The sequence below is a fragment of the Saccopteryx leptura genome, chromosome X (genome assembly GCF_036850995.1).
Source record: "Saccopteryx leptura isolate mSacLep1 chromosome X, mSacLep1_pri_phased_curated, whole genome shotgun sequence".
NCBI classification, from domain to species: domain Eukaryota; kingdom Metazoa; phylum Chordata; class Mammalia; order Chiroptera; family Emballonuridae; genus Saccopteryx; species Saccopteryx leptura.
The window spans coordinates 27,914,178-27,932,628 of NC_089516.1; the positions used below are offsets into that span (position 1 = coordinate 27,914,178).

Consider the following 18,451-nt stretch of genomic DNA (forward strand, 5'->3'; position numbering starts at 1 on the left):
AAATTTTCTTATAATTATTTTTTTCTGGTTCATGGGAAAATAAAATCTTTCTCTATCTTTTGTAGAGTCTACAAAGGAATTTATTTGTTTGTGAGAGCCATGATTTGGGACTTTAAAAAGTTCTGGGAATATGATTTGGGAAGAAATGTAGTAAGAGGGCAAGATTCAGTACTCCAAGATGTTAAAGATATGCACAAACTCTCTTGGATGAACTCTGCTCTGATTTCAGGCCAAAGTTCCCTGCCTGACATCTCAGTGCTTGAAAAGCCCTGGCTGGGGAGAATTTATTTAGAACCTTTCTTCTTTTTCTTCTTCCTCACTGCTATTTCATTTAGCATAACATCCACTGCCACCTCAACTTGCTTTTTTGTAGCTTTTTCTCTTTGTTTTCTCTTTTTTGTGGTGGTGGGGGGGTGCTCTGGTTGTAAATCCTGGTCATCCTGTGGCCACACATAATCCTTCTCATGTCAGCAGAAATATCAAAATTCTTGTCTCAACTAGGGTCTCCAAACTGTTGCTCAAGTTGGTCTCTGTTTTTCTTGGTGTTTGATTGGGTGTAATTCTCCACAGTTTTATGTTTTGTCTCTTTATTTCTTTTTTTTTCTGTTTGAGTCTCTGGAAGGTCAGGCCCTGCAGCCATGGCTTATGGCTTGTTCTCTAGTTCTGCCATCTGTTTGATGAAGTACTCCTGCAAGATGAAGGCACTGGCTGTGGAAATGGATGTTTCATTCCCATCTGGAGTGGTGTGGCTGAAATAATCCTCAGGAGCCTTCTTACTTTGTCTTGTCCCAAAAATACAGTCAAGATTTGTTTTGCTTTGAGATGATAGATCCTTCCCTTTTTGAATTTCATGTAATGAATACAGCTTTTGGAGATTTTGGACTTTTCTTCAAGGCTGAAAGATTCCTTTGCCTTGCTGTCCTAGGAGGCGTCTGCTGTTTCTGGCCCATGGCAAATGTTCAGTTCAGCCAGAAGCTGGTTTAAATCATCCTGATGAGCAATCCAGTTGTCTTCATTATTGATTATAGCTCCAAGTCCCAGGTGGTTGTTTTTAACTTGAACGTTAATATGATCTGTGGCTCTTTTCTTTTGATCCCCTGAACCATTTCCTTTAGACCACTCCATATTCTCCAGCATCCTTTCTCCAAACTTGGAATCATTCTTACTCCATGCAGCGTTTCTTGATCCACAGCCCACTTCTGCTTCCGCCCACGCTTAGCCAGCATTGACATTATGCAGAGTCTGTGCTGCCTCTGGCCTCCAGACCTGAACAACTGGGCTACCCGGCATCTGGCTCACAGAGACGTTGGAACCACCTGACCTGCATGGCAGGAGAACTGCAGTCATAGAATATCTTTTTCATGTCATTAGTTATTCACGATTTTTCTTGTGTTACACACACACATTTGTGTGTCAATATCTATATGGATATCTACTGTATATCTTTATTTTGTATATTAATATTAATATTGTGTCTGTTAGAATTAGGATTCTTCCAAGCATCGTTTCTCACACTATCATTCATATTCTAACTTGATTCATGGCATCTTTTGAAGGAAGATTTTAATTTTGCCAAAAAGTATTTATAGTTTTTTATTCTCGATTCTTTTTTTTGTTTTCTCTTTTACTACCGCAATGTCATTAACATGTTTCATATATTTTAAAAATATTTTTATTTTAACTTTTCTTAACAGATTTTAATTCATATTTAATTTGTGTAATGTACACAGTGAAAAAAATGTATTTCCACATGAAAAGCCAGATGTATCACTGTCCTTTATAATCAAATAGAGCAGTCTCTCCCCCATGCATTTGTAATGAAATCTGTCTTATAACAAATTTTTGTTTTGTACACATAGATGTATATACATGTTAACAAAGTTTTATACTCTATTTTTTGCCATTGTTATGTTGATTATCACTAAACTATTGCCAATATCACATTTTAAAAATTACTATTTGCTTTTAATAAAACTTAATGTTCTGTACAGAGTATCACTCCTCGAGTTCTTCAAAATTGTATTACTATTATGGCCCTTTTAAATTTCCATATGTGCCTGACCAAGGGGTGGCACAGTGGAAAGAGTGTCAAATTGGGACGCTGAGGACCCAGGTTCAAAACCAGGAGGTCATCAACTTGAGCGTGGGTTCATCCAGCTTGAGCACAGGGTAGCTGGCTTGAGCATGGGATCATAGACATGACCCCATGGTCTCTGGCTTCAGTCTAAGGTCGCTGGCATGAGCAGGGGGTCACTGGCTCAGCTGTAGCCCTCTGCTACACATATGATAAAGCAATCAGTGAACAACTGAGGTGCTACAACTATGCTTCTTTCATCTCTCTCCCTTCCTGTGGGTTTTCCCTCTCTCTCTCTCTCTCTCTCTCTCTCTCTCTCTCTCTCACACACACACACACACACACACACATACAATTCTGTATGTATTTTTAATTAAATTTACTGGAGTAAAATTGGTTAATAACATTTTATAACTTTCAGGTGTACAACTTTATAATGCAATATCTGTATATTCTGTTGTGTGCTTACCATCTGAAGCCTAGTCTACTTCCATATGCATTCTTGTTTCAGCTTCTCAGTTCCTACAAAAATATCGTTTGTTTAAAATGCAGTGAATTCAAAGATTTATTAGAAAGGTTGACATATTTACAATAAATGGTCTCCCTATCAATGCACATAATCTACCTATCTAAAAATGTTAGCTCTTCCTTTGCTATATCAATAAACTTTTATTAATTTCTTCATTATGTGTGACATCTTTTATTAGATTTATTCCTGGCCCTGGCCGGTTGGCTCAGCAGTAGAGCGTCGGCCTGGCGTGCGGGGACCCGGGTTCGATTCCCGGCCAGGGCACATAGGAGAAGCGCCCATTTGCTTCTCCACCCCCCCTCCTTCCTCTCTGTCTCTCTCTTCCCCTCCCACAGCCAAGGCTCCATTGGAGCAAAGATGACCTGGGCGCTGGGGATGGCTCCTTGGCCTCTGCCCCAGGTGCTAGAGTGGCTCTGGTCGCGGCAGAGCGACACCCTGGAGGGGCAGAGCATCGCCCCCTGATGGGCAGAGCGTCGCCCCTGGTGGGCGTGCTGGGTGGATCCCGGTCGGGCGCATGCGGGAGTCTGTCTGACTGTCTCTCCCCATTTCTAGCTTCAGAAAAATACAAAAAAAAAAAAGATTTATTCCTAGATACCTTTTCTAAAATATATTTTTTTAGATTTTATTTATTGATTTTTGGAGAAAGGGTGGGAGAGAGAGAAAGAGAGGGAAAGAGAGAAGGAGGGGAGAAGCAGGAAGCATCTATTCATAATAGTTGCTTCCTGTATGTGCCTTGACCAGGCAAGCCCAAGGCTTTGAACCAGCGACTTCAGCATTCCAGGTCGATGTTTTATCCACTGCACCACCACAGGTCAGGCAGATTTATTCCTAGATACCTTTTAAATATTATCAATGTTATTTTATTTTTATTATTTTTAAAAATTTTTTTAAAGATTTTATTTATTCATTATAGAGAGGGGAGAGAGAGAGAGAGAGAGAGAGAGAGAGAGAGAGAGAGAGAAGGGGGGAGGAGCAGAAAGCATCAACTCCCATATGTGCCTTGACCAGGCAAGCCCAGGGTTTTGAACTGTCAACCTCAGTGTTTCCAGGTTGACACTTTATCCACTGTGCCACCACAGGTCAGGCCTGTTATTTTAAAATATAGGTCTAATTGGTTGTCTACATTTTCCAATACAATGAAATATCAGTTTATTACTTGCAAAGTTATGAATATGCTTTAGACAAAACAACATGTGATAGTGTAGTACCTCCGGGCTGGAAACAGGGGAGAGCTCATACTGCCACATGGATAGAGCTGTTGGAGAAGAACTGTGGATTCCCATAGGGAAAAGCAGGGAAGCCACAGGAGCCTGTGGGAGGGAGTTTGGGAGGTGATTCAGGGAATTCAGTACTCTGCCCTCACTTTTTTTGTCCTCCTGCTTCTTGCTAGTATCTCTCCTTGGCTGAACCCAACTCAAAGCCTGAAGACTTGGGGAGGCTGTGAATTCAGTTCATAAAGAAAAACCTCTTCAGACTCAAAGCAGAGTGGAGAAGGATCTAGAGTAGATCTTGGGGGCATACAGAAGATAAACAATACTCTTCTATTTGTATTAGTCAGGGTTCTTTGGAGAAGGTGAACCGATAGGATATAGGTATTGACTGATGCAGTAATGGAGGCTGAGAAGTCCCATGTTCTTCTCTCTGGAAGCTGAAAAAGCTAATGATCTAGTCTTAAGTCATGAGGACCAGAAAGCTGATGATGGAAATTCTAGTCTGGGTCAGAAGGTCTGAGAACCAGCTCAAAGAATCAGGCAGGGCGCAGTCAACATTCTTCCACTTTTTGCATCAGGCTTTCAAGAGAATAGAAGATGCCCACCCACATAGGGGAGGACTATCTACTTCACTAAATCTGTCAATTGGGATGCTAATCTCTTCCAGAAACACCCTCACAAACACACCCAGAAATAACAATTAACCAGTTCTTTGGTCATCCCTTGACCCAGTCAAGTTAACATAAAATTAACCATCCCATATTAACATATTAACTTAATAATCACAACACTCCTATGGAATAAATACTTTAATAGTCATCTTATAAATAAAAAAATTGAGATACAGACAGGTTAAGCAAATTTACTGAAATCTCAACATCAATAAGTGGGGAACTAGGCTTTGAACCCAGGCTTACTGATTGCCAGAGTATAAACTCCTAAACATATTCCCTTTATGTTTTATCTGGTGATTGTGAAATAACATTAATAACAAGAATAAATATTGTACTATTCTTTCATACCAGATAAAATTTTGATTGAAATTAAATTGAAACTATAAAGTAATGTGGGGGTAATTTACATTTTTATGTTACTGTGTTTTCCAAATGGCACTCTATCTATTCATTTAGCTTTTCTTTAATAGGAAGCTTTATAATTACCTCTAAAAAGGCCTTGCGCAAATTTGTTAGATTTATTTTAGCTATATTTTTGCTATGTTGTAAACTTTAAAAAAATAACTACAGAATTTATGTGTGTGCCTGACCTGTGGTGGCGCAGTGGATAAAGCGTCGACCTGGAAATGCTGAGGTCGCTGGTTCGAATCCCTGGGCTTGCCTGGTCAGGGCACATATGGGAGTTGATGCTTCCAGCTCCTCCCCCCTTCTCTCTCTCTGTCTCTCCCTCTCCTCTGTAAAAAAAAAAAAAAAAAAAAAAAAAGAATTTATGTGTGTACAAATTAAGTTGTACTTGACTTTTGTATATTAAGTTCCAGAAAATCTGCTAAACTTTCATATTCATTATGTGACTGTAGCTATAGTTACTTTTGGGTTTCTATACACAGAATTACTTTCAGTGAATAAGGATAATTTTCTATATTTCTTCCCAATCATTCTATTTTTAATTTGTTTTTTCCTTATATGTGGTACTAGTTGAGTCTTCCATTACAATGCTTAACAGAAGTTGGGGAAGTGGGCATTATTGTCCTATTCATTATCTTAAAAGGAATTTTTTTTTTCATTTCACCATTGATATGGGTGTTTGCTTTTTTAAAAAAATAAGTTATTTTATATACCAAATTGCTTGTAGATTCTTTTCTTATAAATTGTATTTAAATTTTACTAAAATTCATATGACTTTCTCTTTAATTCTGCCACTGAAGTGAATTTTATCTCTGAACAAAACCTAATTTAACTATATTTTGTTTTTCTCTATATTACTTGATTCAGTTTTTGTCTTAGTTTGGGAAACTACAAGCAGACAGATGTTCAGCTGCAAATTATTGAGAGAGTTCTCTATAGGAGAGAGGGGGACAGAACCAAGCCAGGATGTGGCCTTGGAATAGCAGCCCACAGATTTCCAGCCTTGGGACAGGTGGGCTGAATTTTTGTAATCAGTATCAGTTCAGTTCATCAATGGCTGCTCCCAGTAGAACAGCACATGTGCAGAAAATGTAGATGGTAGGGCATGGGTGCAACCTGTTTTTGTAAATAATGTTTTATTGAAACACAGCAGTGCTCATTCATTTACATATTGTCTATGGTTCTGTGCCACAAGGGCATAAACTACTAGGTGTAATTGGGACTATGTAGCCCACAAAACCTAAATTATTCCATCTGGCCCTTTTCAGAAAAAGGTTGCAAACCATTTGTCTCGATTCATATTGAGATTGCTCTTTTTTTTAACACTTTCTTTTTGTTTGTTTGTTTGATTTATGGTTACAAGTTTATAATAATTTTGATTATTATAATCAAGTGGCCTGCTCTGTCTTCTTCTAGACTTTGGAATATTTTGAATTAGTTGGTAAAATTTTTTTTAGAGCTCACAGGTAAACTTGTTGACCATGGAGTCTTTTAGCTATTTTAAAAGACTATGTTTTTTTATACCTTTGAGTCAATATTGTTTAATAATATTTTTATAAATGTTTATGTGAGCTAAGTTTTTTGTTTTTTTTTTGTATTTTTCTGAAGCTGGAAACGGGGAGAGACAGTCAGACAGACTCCCGCATGCGCCTGACCGGGATCCACCCGGCACACCCACCAGGGGCGATGCTCTGACCACCAGGGGGCGATGCTCTGCCCCTCCGGGGCACCGCTCTGCCACGACCAGAGCCACTCTAGCGCCTGGGGCAGAGGCCAAGGAGCCATCCCCAGCGCCCAGGCCATCTTTGCTCCAATGGAGCCTTGGCTGTGGGAGGGGAAGAGAGAGACAGAGAGGAAGGGGGGGGGTGGAGAAGCAAATGGGCGCTTCTCCTATGTGCCCTGACCGGGAATCGAACCTGGGTCCCCCGCACGCCAGGCCGACGCTCTACCGCTGGGCCAACCGGCCAGGGCTGTGAGCTAAGTTTTATGTTTATTGACAAGTAGTTATTTCACCTTCTCAACTTTTTATTTTCTGTAACACTTCTACTGTTTCTCTACTTTTTTAAAAGTTTTATCTAGGCCTTACTACCATCCTGTCATTTTTTTAATCTTTTCAAATTATTAATATTGTTCATTTTCTTTGTTTTATCATTTTACTTGTTTCTAATGTAATAAGTTGCCCTTATACCTGTATTATGTTTTCATCTTACTTTCCTTAGATTCTGTTCTTTTTCTAACCTTTTCAGTTATATGATTGGATCTTAAATTTCAACCTTTCTATGTCCCAATATTTATGCTTGATTTATAGTATTTTAAGTATTTTTATTGTATCTATTATTTATCTTTCTGATACAGTTAATTCATTTACCCATGAGATTTTTCTTTAAAATTTTTTTTTATTCATTTTAGAGAGGAGAAAGGGAGAGAGAGAGACAGAGAGGGAGAGAGAGAGGAGAGAGAGAGAGAGAGAGAAAGAGAGAGAGAGAGAGAGAGAGAGAGAGAGAGAGAGAGAGAGAGAGGAGGTGGGGAGGAGCTGGAAGCATCAACTCCCATATGTGCCTTGACCAGGCAAGCCCAGGGCTTCAAACCGGCGACCTCAGCATTCCAAGTCGACGCTTTATCCACTGCACCACCACAGGTCAGGCTTACCCATGAGATTTTTGAAATATGTTTATTATTTATAAATATACAATGCTTCTTTAATTATCATTTATTACTGATTTTAACTTAATTGTTTTGTATTAGAGAACACATTGTAAATGATTGTAACTTATTAACATTTTTATTTGCTTCACAATAAAATATATGGCTGTTAAATGTGTTTCATGGCCTGACCTGTGGTGCCGCAGTGGATAAAGCGTCGACCTGGAAATGCTGAGGTCACTAGTTCAAAACCCTGGGCTTGCCTGGTCAAGGCATATATGGGAGTTGATGCTTCCAGCTCCTCCCCCCCTTCTCTCTCTCTGTCTTTCCTCTCTTTCTCTCTCTCTGTCTCTCCCTCTCCTCTCTAAAATGAATAAATAAAAAATAAATAAAATTTTTTTAAAAAATGTGTTTCATGTATAACTGAATGACTTTGAGGTTTGGTGAATTTCAATAATTCTGGAAAATTTTCTGCTAATATATCTCTCTAATTAGATTTCCAGAGGGAGAGGATAAAGAAAATGAAAGAACATTATTCAAAGATATTAAATCTTCTTAGAATATCTTTAACTTCTCTTAATATCTAATATATTTACTACCTTTTTCTCTATTATACATTCTGGAAAATTTTTCATATGTATCAGTTATTAATTTTCCTTATCTTTGTTGACTATTTTTTAGTTGATCTTAAGTTATAGTTAAGTTCAAATTTTATAGTATATTAAATTTTGAGATAGTCTTTTGGATTGTTTTTTGTAACTTGTTTAGTTGCTTTTATTGATTCTTGCTGGTATTTTTAATTTCTTCTTTTATTTCTTTAGCTATTTAAAAAGCATTTTTGTTTTTTTTGCCTGACTGGGCGGTGGCGCAGTGGATAAAGCGTCGGACTGGGATGCGGAGGACCCAGATTTGAGACCCCGAGGTTGCCAGCTTCAGTGAGGGCTCATCTGGTTTGAGCAAAAGCTCACCAGCTTGAGCCCAAGGTCGCTGGCTCGAGCAAGGGGTTACTCAGTCTGCTGAAGGCCCGCGGTCAAGGCACATATGAGAAGGCAATCAATGAACAATTAAGGTGTTGCAATGTGCAATGAAAAACTAATGATTGATGCTTGTCATTTCTCTGTTCCTGTCTACCCCTCTCTGACTCTCTCAATCTCTGTACAAAAAAAAAATTTAAAAGCATTTTTTCTATTGTATGTCTGATGAATCCTACATATGAATTACTGTATATCTGATTCTATATTTTTCTGACTTTATCATAGTGCTTTATTTACTTGTATATTTTATGGATTTTTAATTATCTGAACAAACTCATTGCAACACTGTGTCTGTGCGGGTATTCCTTGGGGTTACCCACAGGCTTGGAGTGGAGGTTATTCCTCCAGGAGGATTTATGTTTCTTTGCAAGTAGTGTGAAATTGAGCGTTAAACCCACCTGCTTCGGATCAGTGTGTGTTTAGAAATTCCAAGGGAGAGTATTTCCCCTCCTCCTAAAAGCAAAAGTTCAGTACATGGCCTCTGCTTAAAAGCTGCCTTCTAAAGTTGCTCATTTCTATATAGTTCATCTTTCAATTTCCTTATGGCATTTGATAATTCATTACATTCTTTCTCAGCTGAATAGTGGCTAAAAAATACTATCATGCATTGTTTTGATTTTCATGGTAGGATTGTTCAATATACTAATGGAAATGGAATCCTTGCTTAATACAATGATACATTCAGTTTTCAAATATACCATTTAGAATTTAATATTACATTTCTAAATGAGATTGCTATATTATTGTATTTACCTTACTATCTTTTAAATGTTAGATTATCAAAGTTAGGATGAGAGATGGGAATCAAATAATAATATTAAAATTTTATTAACAACAGAAAAAATATTAAGGATATTCCCATAACAATTCTTCCTGTATATTTTGCCATTAAAAATTAAAAAGCAGGATATACTCCTTTTAACTTTTTTTTTAAATTACCCTAGCTTTAGAAAATATATTAGGGTAATTTTCTTTTTTTATGCTTTTTAGAACAATATTTTTTCTAGGTAGGGCTTCTGGGTTTGGTGAAGTACACTTCTTGTCTTTTGACACATACCACAGGTGTTTCATATACTTGTTGAATGGTGGGATTCTTATTTATTTGTTTGTTTATTTATTTTCCTTAAGAAGCAGAGAGGCATAGAGACAAAATTCTGCACGTGCCCTGACCAAGATCCACCCAGCAAGCCCCTTATGTGGTGGTGCTCTGCCTACCTGGGGCCATTGCTCTGAGACTTGGCAACCAAGTTGTTTTAGCACCTGAGGTGAGGCCATGGAGCCAACCTCAGTGCCCCAGGGCCAACTTGCTCCAGCCAAGCCATCATTTTGGGAAGGGAAGAGAGAAATAGAGAAAGAAAAAGGAGAGGGGGAGGGGTGGAAAACCAGATGGTTGTTTCTCCTGTGTGCTCTGACCGGATTTGAACCCGGGGTATCCACATGCTAGGCCAACACTCTACCACTGAGCCAACCAGCCAGGGTCATGTAGAATTCTTTTCTTTCACAAGAGATATAGATTTGCATCTCCATTCATGTGTGGCAGAATCTAAAATTTTGATTTCTCAGAGATGTCTTAATTATTTCCAAGCTGGAAGACTAGACAAGTGACAATTATTCTTGTCGCTTCCCTGCCCCAGAAAGTATGGTTTTTCAATCCCCTTTAATAGCTGTCTTCTGGCATTTTAGTTCCATTTCCTCACGTGACACTTTATACAGACATAAGAGCTCATCCTCTGTGGGCATTATAAGCCCAGCCTTGTGTGACCAGGGCCTATTTTCAGGTTTGATAACATCCTGAAGCATCGTGGTGTCAACCTGCAGAGTTAACACTGGGGTATTGACTTGCCTTTCTGCTTCTGGAAACTAGAGGAATATCTTTCTCTATATATAGCTAAGCTGTGAATGAACAATTTTGTCTGAGACTCTCACATTCCTGGAGTGGAGGAGTATCAATGCCATTCATTACCTTGTGCTGCCAGAAGCAGCTGACCTTACATTTTCTGCTAGTTGAAGGGAAGCTCTTGATGTGTTGCCCAAATCTCTTCATCAGTGAAATGGGGGGAAATATTGTTATTTTACCTAATAGTATCATATGGGAGAATGACTGAAATCATTATAAAATCACATTCTATGAATAGTGTTCTAAATGAATGCCAAAGGCATTGATACTTTATTTTTCTCTTTTGTGTTTTTTCCCCTATAGTGTCTGCCTTTTAAACCCTGGCTTAATGCCCACTAATGTAAAGTTTTCACTTATGTCATTTTCTGATTATTGCATTTCATGTTTCTCAGTCCAATGAAAATTTTCACACAAAATTTTACTTCAGTAATATCCTCATATACCTATTTGGAAAGTAATGTGATTTTTATTTTAATTGTTTTGCCACTATAGATGATGGTCTTAAAGCCATTTGAGTTTTCTTCACTTATAAGTTCATTACATATCTATATATCTATATCTACAGATATTTATCTATCCTAACAGATAAAATGGATATCTTCCAAGAATGAGATAATGAAACTACAAAATTTTGTGCATTATGATGAAAGCATTATCTCAGCCTGTGCTTACTACTCCTCTAAGGACACTTTGATCTCATTATTGTTAGCCCAAGCTCTGCCTTCTCACTAAAGAAATTCACATATTAAAATTTCTATCTTTATTGACTTTCAAAATAGCTTACTTAATATTTAGGAAAAAGCACAATTTCCCCAAAGTAAATTCATTGAGATAATTCCATAAGGACAAACTAAATTCATCGAGATAATTCTATAAAGACAAACATGGATACAAATATTGTATACTTAAATATGCTAAGAGAGTAGATCTTAAATGCTCTCCATATACAAACAAAAGTGGTTATGATGTGAGGTAATAGATGTTTTAATTAACTTGATTGTGGTAATTCTTTTACAGTATATATGAATATCATATCATATTGTACACCTTAAATATACAATTTTACGGCGTTCCCTGGTGATCTAGTGGTTAGGATTCGGTGCTCTCACTGCCGTGGCCCGGGTTCGATTCCCGGTCAGGGAAGTTTTCCTCACACATTGATTGACATCCCACTTTTAGCCTTATGGCCTGACCTGTGGTGGCACAGAGGATAAAGTGTCGACCTGGAAATTCTGAGGTCGCTGGTTCGAAATCCTGGGCTTGCCTGGTCAAGACACATATTAGAGTAGAGGCTTCCTGCTCCTCCCCCCTTCTCTCTCTCTCTCCTCTCTCTCTCTCCTTTCTAAAATGAATAAAAAATAAAAAAGTACCCTTTTAAAAAATATATACAATTTTATTTATCTATACCTCAGAAAAACTAAAAAAAAGAAAGTAAACAAACTTTAACATGCTTGATTAGATTTTTGCTTATACACGTATAACACACAAGTTAATATTGGATATCATTCAATTTTTTTCAATAGTCTTTAATCTATTGTATATGTATGTTTACTTTCAGTAAACATAATATCAAGAGAGGTTCAGCTCATAGTTTTAGATACTTTAATAGGTATTCATGACTGTATGAATCTCTAGGTGACCTCAGGAAAGTGTATTGGAAGCATGTAGATATTTAGATCTCAAGTCAACCTCAGTCTTTTACAAAAAAATACAAATGTATTCCATACATTTTGAGTGTGGATGATAAATGCTTTTCATATGAACTGCATCTGTTGGGAGAACGCATTAGTGGTGAAATACTAATAAATCAGCTATTCTTCAGAATGTATTTTGTTCTTTGTTGCTTTATGGAAGAATAATGTCCACATTAGGGGATTGATAAATCCAGAATATTATTATTCCTCAGGCCATATATGACATGTTGGGCTAAGTTCTGGGTGCCACATTTTACAGGATCTTTGAAAGACTGGAATATGTTCAAAGGAAGCTGAGTGGGAGGTTGAAGTGATGACATATGAAGAATAAGTAAAAATGTTTAGCTTGGAGATCAGAGCATAGAGAAAGCACATAGAGAGTTCATTAAAAATTGTAAGGGTTGCCAGTCATTCAGAACATTGGCCTTGAGCAAATATTTCACATCAGGTTTTGAGTATGGGGCACTGAATCGAGCAATTATGAATAAGAAGGAGCTGCTCTTTTTAAGGAATTATTGAAGTATATATTAAATTACTTCAGATTTTATAACTAGGGACAGTGGATTAAAGGAATAAGATATATTTTCAAAAACAATATAATGAAGGTAGTTTTTATGATTCTGTTAGTTTTACAAAGAATATGCACTGAGCTAAGTGTTGTATGAACTGAAAATTGTTACTACAATCTTCATAGTTGATACTATTATGATCAGTTTCACAGATGAGGAACCGAAGGCACAGAAAGTTTAAGTGACTTGCTCAAAGGTCACATAGCTAGCATGCAATAGAATTACAGTTTAGATCCAGATAGTCTAGCTCCAGAAAACATATTCTTACCACCACACAATACTGCTTCTCCAGATAGATCATTGGTTTCCATCACAGGACATTTTCTTGCACAATTTCCATGCTTATCTGTTAAAAGTGATACTTCCCAGATGGAGAGGATGTTCTAAGTGACCTTTGAGAACTTTCTGATAATTATGAGTCTGTGATGGTGCTGACATAAGCTTATGGATAATCAGTAGTCATTAGTTTACAAACTAAGGGTAATATATTATATCTTTATTTTAAGCCAGATCAAGAAACTCTATCTTTAGACTTGTAGCTAAGATAGATATCTGTATATTCCTATTGCTTTGCCAGTTAGTGTTTTTATTTTCTAGGCAGCACAACATTTTTTTTTCTCAATGAAAATCTTCATATTCTACTGCCTGAGGATATATTACTTCTGACAAACACCACTGTTGCATTCCTTATTGTTTACCAGTGTGCTTGCCTACAATTTCCTTTTGTCCTTCATGCCTTAACTGAAGTCTCCAAGAGCAAGCTGTTCAGCTGGATTCCTAACATTTATCTTCTAAAGAAATATGTTTGAAACTCATTGAGCCTGGTTGCAGCAATTTTTTTTCTTATATATTGATGGACTAGCACTCTTCTAAAGATAAACTATTGAAAGTTTTTCATCTTAAAAGAATACTTCATTTTAGCTATTTGATGAAGTTTATAAAAATATTCTATGTGACAGGTAACTGTGATGGATCCATGTCTCAGTTGCCAAAAGGATGGCCCATCACTACACAGGAAGTTCAGTCATTTGCTCTGGAGCCAAACGTTCTTCCCATTTCAGTGACTGTGAAAGAAGATCATTGCCACAAACTTCCACTACTGCTACCTACATCTGTACTAACATGCCCTGCTTTCTTTTTGGACACTGTGAACTAATTTTTCTCTCAACAAAATTTAACACTTACATTTGTGCCCTAGATCTAGTTTCTTTCTATTCCAGGACTTTAGAGTAGTAATTGCTCCTCTTTTCTGTGATGTAAATTTATTTATTAAAACTGGAAAGTGATAGGGAGAACAGGTATGGTAGAGGATAAAATAAAGAACTCTCTTTTGGAATGTTCTGTGAAGTACCTTCCCACTCTAATATCTAAGTGGATGTATAAAATTGGTAGATATATAGATGAGTCTGGTATACCAAGCAGGTCTCAAGCACAACCAGGTAACTTGCAAGTCATAAGTAAGTAAATGGTATTAAAAGAGAACAGACTAACAGCTGTCATAAGGGAAGGGGGATAGGAGCTAGATGAAAAAGGTGAAAGGATTTAGCAAAGAAAAGAAAAGTCCATAGACACAGACAACAGAATGGTGATTATGGGAAGAAAAGGGGTGGATGAGAAAGAAGAGGGTAAAGGGGAGATAAATGGTGATGAAATGAGATTTGCTTTGAAGTGATGGACGCACAGTACAATATACAGATGATGGCACACCTGAAACCTGTGTAATTTTATTAACCAATGTCTCCCCAATAAATTCAATGAAAAATTAAAGAAATAAAACCTAAGTTTTATTTTCTTTTAAAGAAGTACATAAATGGCATTAAAAGCCACAAGATATAACTGGATAGGTACGAAAAATTAGATCCTCGCCAATTGAGTCTTAGAGACCTCATAGAGAAGTCAGGAAAGCAGAATGAGTTGGCGTGCCCTATCAGGCAGAAGGATGTATAACGTAATGAAGGACAAGGAAGGGTGTGATTAATGATACTGTTACTGATATATATAATAGAAATATGAATGTTGGATTTAATAACAACAAAGTCATCTTTTTTTTGACATTTGAGTTATAGAGGCATGATAGAGACACAAAGTCCAAAGTTTTTTCCAAAAAAAGTTCTGTAAAGAAGAAAAGAGAAACTGGGTGGTCCAAGGGGACAGGGTACCTCTTGTCAAGAGAATGTTAAGGAATTAAATGTTTGGGAAATAATTATAGAACTGACAAACCAGTGGAGAAGTTATATATAATATTCAGATGACAAACACTGATAACATTATACAAGATAATCCTTTAAGGGCTAAAAATTTTGAAGAAATATAAATATCCCACCTAGATTAAGGTATTTTAAGAAGTCAATCTATAAAATTGACAAATTTTTCAAAACAATGGACAAAGAAGAGCTCTGAGTAATATTTCCTGGAATAGGTAGAGACAGACTGGTTTTCTACAAGGACATTCAATATTATTGATGACTCCAAAATTTATCTTTAACACACCTGTTACTAAGAAATATTATGTCCTTTAATTTAACTTCAGGAAAAGATATATACCTTCTTAGAGCAGACATTTACTTCCAAAATTAAACAAAAATGCACTGGGAGTTTAATATAAAAAATCATAGAATTAATTCTTTTTTCACTATTTTCTTTAATGGAATTCCAAATACTGAAAATGAAATGAAACTCTCACTAGGCCAAATGGTGGACTACAACATTTACAGTGATCACTTCACATTACTTAGGTTACTATTGTTTTTTTTTTTTAATTTTACATGCATTTGTTTGTTGATTAAAAAAGTTATTTTCCCTGCTTCATAGGTATAAATTAAAGATATATCAAACATCACAGAAAAAATTAAGATTTATCAGATTCCAAGGTTAGATGAGAACCTTAATTTTATCCTAGCTTAGCTGATTATAAACATTGATATAATAATCAGTAATTTATACTGTTCTTATTATTAATTAACATTATTGAAAATCAACAATGATGATTATTATTATGTGTAGGACTGTTCTTTGTACATAATAAATGAGCAATGAAAATTGGTAATTTTATTTCAAAAAGAAGTACTTAGAGTTTATGGCAAGACTTTTTTTTTTTTACTTATTCAAAACCAGTCTAATTTGTTGCATGTTAGGTCTCTCTAAACAGTGAGCTATTTGGGCTAATCTAAATATTAGGCAGCATAATTTTAAATGTACAAGAGGTAAGAGAAAGTGGGAAACAGACAGGGACAGACAGACAGGAAGGGAGAGAGATGAGAAGCGTCAATTCTTTGTTGTGGCATCTTAGTTGTTCATTGATTGTTTTCTCATATGTGACCCCTTGCTCAAGCCAGTGACGTTGGACTCAAGCCTGCGACCTTGGGCTTCAAGCCAGTGACCTTTGGACTCAAGCCAGCGACAATGGATTATGTCTGTGATCCCGTGCTCGAACCAGCAATACTGTGCTCAAGCTGGTGAAACCATGTTCAAGCCAGATGAGCCCATGTTCAAGCCAGATGAGCCCAGGCTCAAGCTGGCAACCTCAGGGTTTCAACCTGGGTTGTCAGTATCCCAGTTGGATGCTCTATCCACTGCGCCACTGCCTGGTCATGCAAAAACTATTTTAAAAATCATACTGGGAGATAGCTCCAAGGTTAGTGTAAACTGAAGAGTGAAAGATAAAATTTGAATATAAAAGTGAGGTAGTTATAGAAATATAATTAACAATCTTTGCATTATACTAATCTTGATTGTCTCTTTTATCCTCTATTTCTATTATCCATATAGTCACCCTACCTGAAAAAGAGGGCCAATGTGAAAGACTTGCCTTTCTCTCCAGTCTTCTATCCTACCTCTAGAGTATTAAGGAGGGTAACACACTGCTTTAGAAAACACAAATTGCACCAGAATTTTTAGGCATATTAATTTAGAACATCTGCTGGACATCTGTGGGCTTAAAACATAAATATCTGGGAGATGGCTACAATTTCTCTTAAACACATTCATTTAGGGAGAGAGTTGTCCATCCTTTAAGGCAGGGGTAGTCAACCTTTTTATACCTACCGCCTACTTTTGTATCTCTGTTAACAGTAAAATTTTCTAACTGCCTACTGGTTCCACAGTAATGGTGATTTATAAAGTAGGAAAGTAACCTTACTTTATAAAATTTATAAAGCAGAGTTACAGCAAGTTAAAGCATATAATAATAATTACTTTATGTCGAATTTTCGCTAAGTTTGGCAGAATAAATCTTTATAAAACAACTTACTATAGTTAAATCTATCTTTTTATTTATACTTTGGTTGCTCTGCTACCGCCCACCATGAAAGCTGGAATGCCCACTAGTGGGTGGTAAGGACCAGGTTGACTACCACTGCTTTAAGGTGATATTAACCATCACAGTAAGTTCTACTTATTTATACTTCTTTTTTAACAATGATGTGAAAGCAAGTGAGTATATTTGCAAGTAATTTCTAACAAATTGACAAGGAGATACATGATTACAAAATTACCATAAGCCTGTTTCAGTTTCATCTGGGAAATGAGAAAACAATGATACAATTTTATATTAATACAAGTAATTCCACTCAAAGCTCTGTAGCCTGACATTGATCATTGAATCAAATATCACAGGCTAGTTTATTTGTTATTGTTTCCAGTCTCTTTTTTAATGTGAGTACTTTGAGAAAGCTGTGATATTTCCCATAGCTTCAGTTGCCTAATCTACAAAATGGAAATAACATAGCTGTTCTAACTGTATCTCATAATTATTGTAAGGGTCAAATATGTTAATTTATGAAAAGGTGATATATAAGTTATAAAGTATTAAAATATAAGGTCTTATTTTTATTAACACTAAATGAGTTTAGCTTTTCTTTATTTTACAAATTGCCTTAAAATGTTAATATTATGAAAGATGAGCCTGACCTGTAGTGGCACAGTGGATAAAGCATCGACCTGGAATGCTGATGTTGCCGGTTTGAAACCCTACACTTCTCTGGTCAAGGCACAAGGCACATTATGGGAGTTGATGCTTCCTGCTCCTTTCTCCTTTCTCTCTCTCTCTCTCTGTCTCTTCTCTCTCACTCTTTATTCTCTAAAATGAATAAATAAAGAATTTAAAAAATAATCTATAAATTTGAATCAATTAAAAATTTATGAAAGATGAACTTCAGCTTGTTAGCCCAGCTTTTATAGCCATTTATTTATTCTGAGGCAAGTAATTTTCCAAAGAAAAAAATCTAAGGTCATTGCATTTTATAAAGGTGATAATACACTATGAAAGTATTATAAATATTAAACAACTATATAAGATATTTGGAAATATCTACTGAAATACTTTGATGTATCTCTGAAACACCCCTTAGCATACTTTGAGAAATTAATGGATGGTTTTTTAAAATAATGACAGTAATGTGAATCTCATTCATGTCTTTCAAAGTCTTTGGGATTCCTGAGGTAATATTAATAGGAATATGCTATGCAAAAAAACAAAAAGCAACAAGGACTCATTCATGCATGATACCACATATGAGTGCAAGTTCACTAGGACATTATCTTCTCAAGAAAGGTTGCTCACTGCTAGGAGTGAGGATGACATTGAAGCTTAACAGAAAAGATTGATTTGATTTTTCTCTAATCAAAATGTCTTCCTTCCCATGATCCACAAATAGGTATCAATTGCATATTAGTGCAAATGTCATCATTTGGTTATTGCTAAATTGCAAGTAATAAGAAATG

General features: G+C 36.3%; 1 non-coding gene and 1 pseudogene across 1 annotated transcript; one reads left to right on the forward strand and one right to left on the reverse strand.

Moving 5' to 3' along the window:
* Positions 1-284: 284 nt before the first annotated feature.
* Positions 285-1,232, reverse strand: LOC136386061 (PIN2/TERF1-interacting telomerase inhibitor 1 pseudogene; annotated as a pseudogene).
* Positions 1,233-11,538: 10,306 nt separating this feature from the next.
* TRNAE-CUC (transfer RNA glutamic acid (anticodon CUC)) lies at positions 11,539-11,610 on the forward strand. Its single transcript has one exon. It is a non-coding gene; the product is annotated as a tRNA-Glu (tRNA).
* The last annotated feature ends 6,841 nt before the right edge of the window (positions 11,611-18,451 follow it).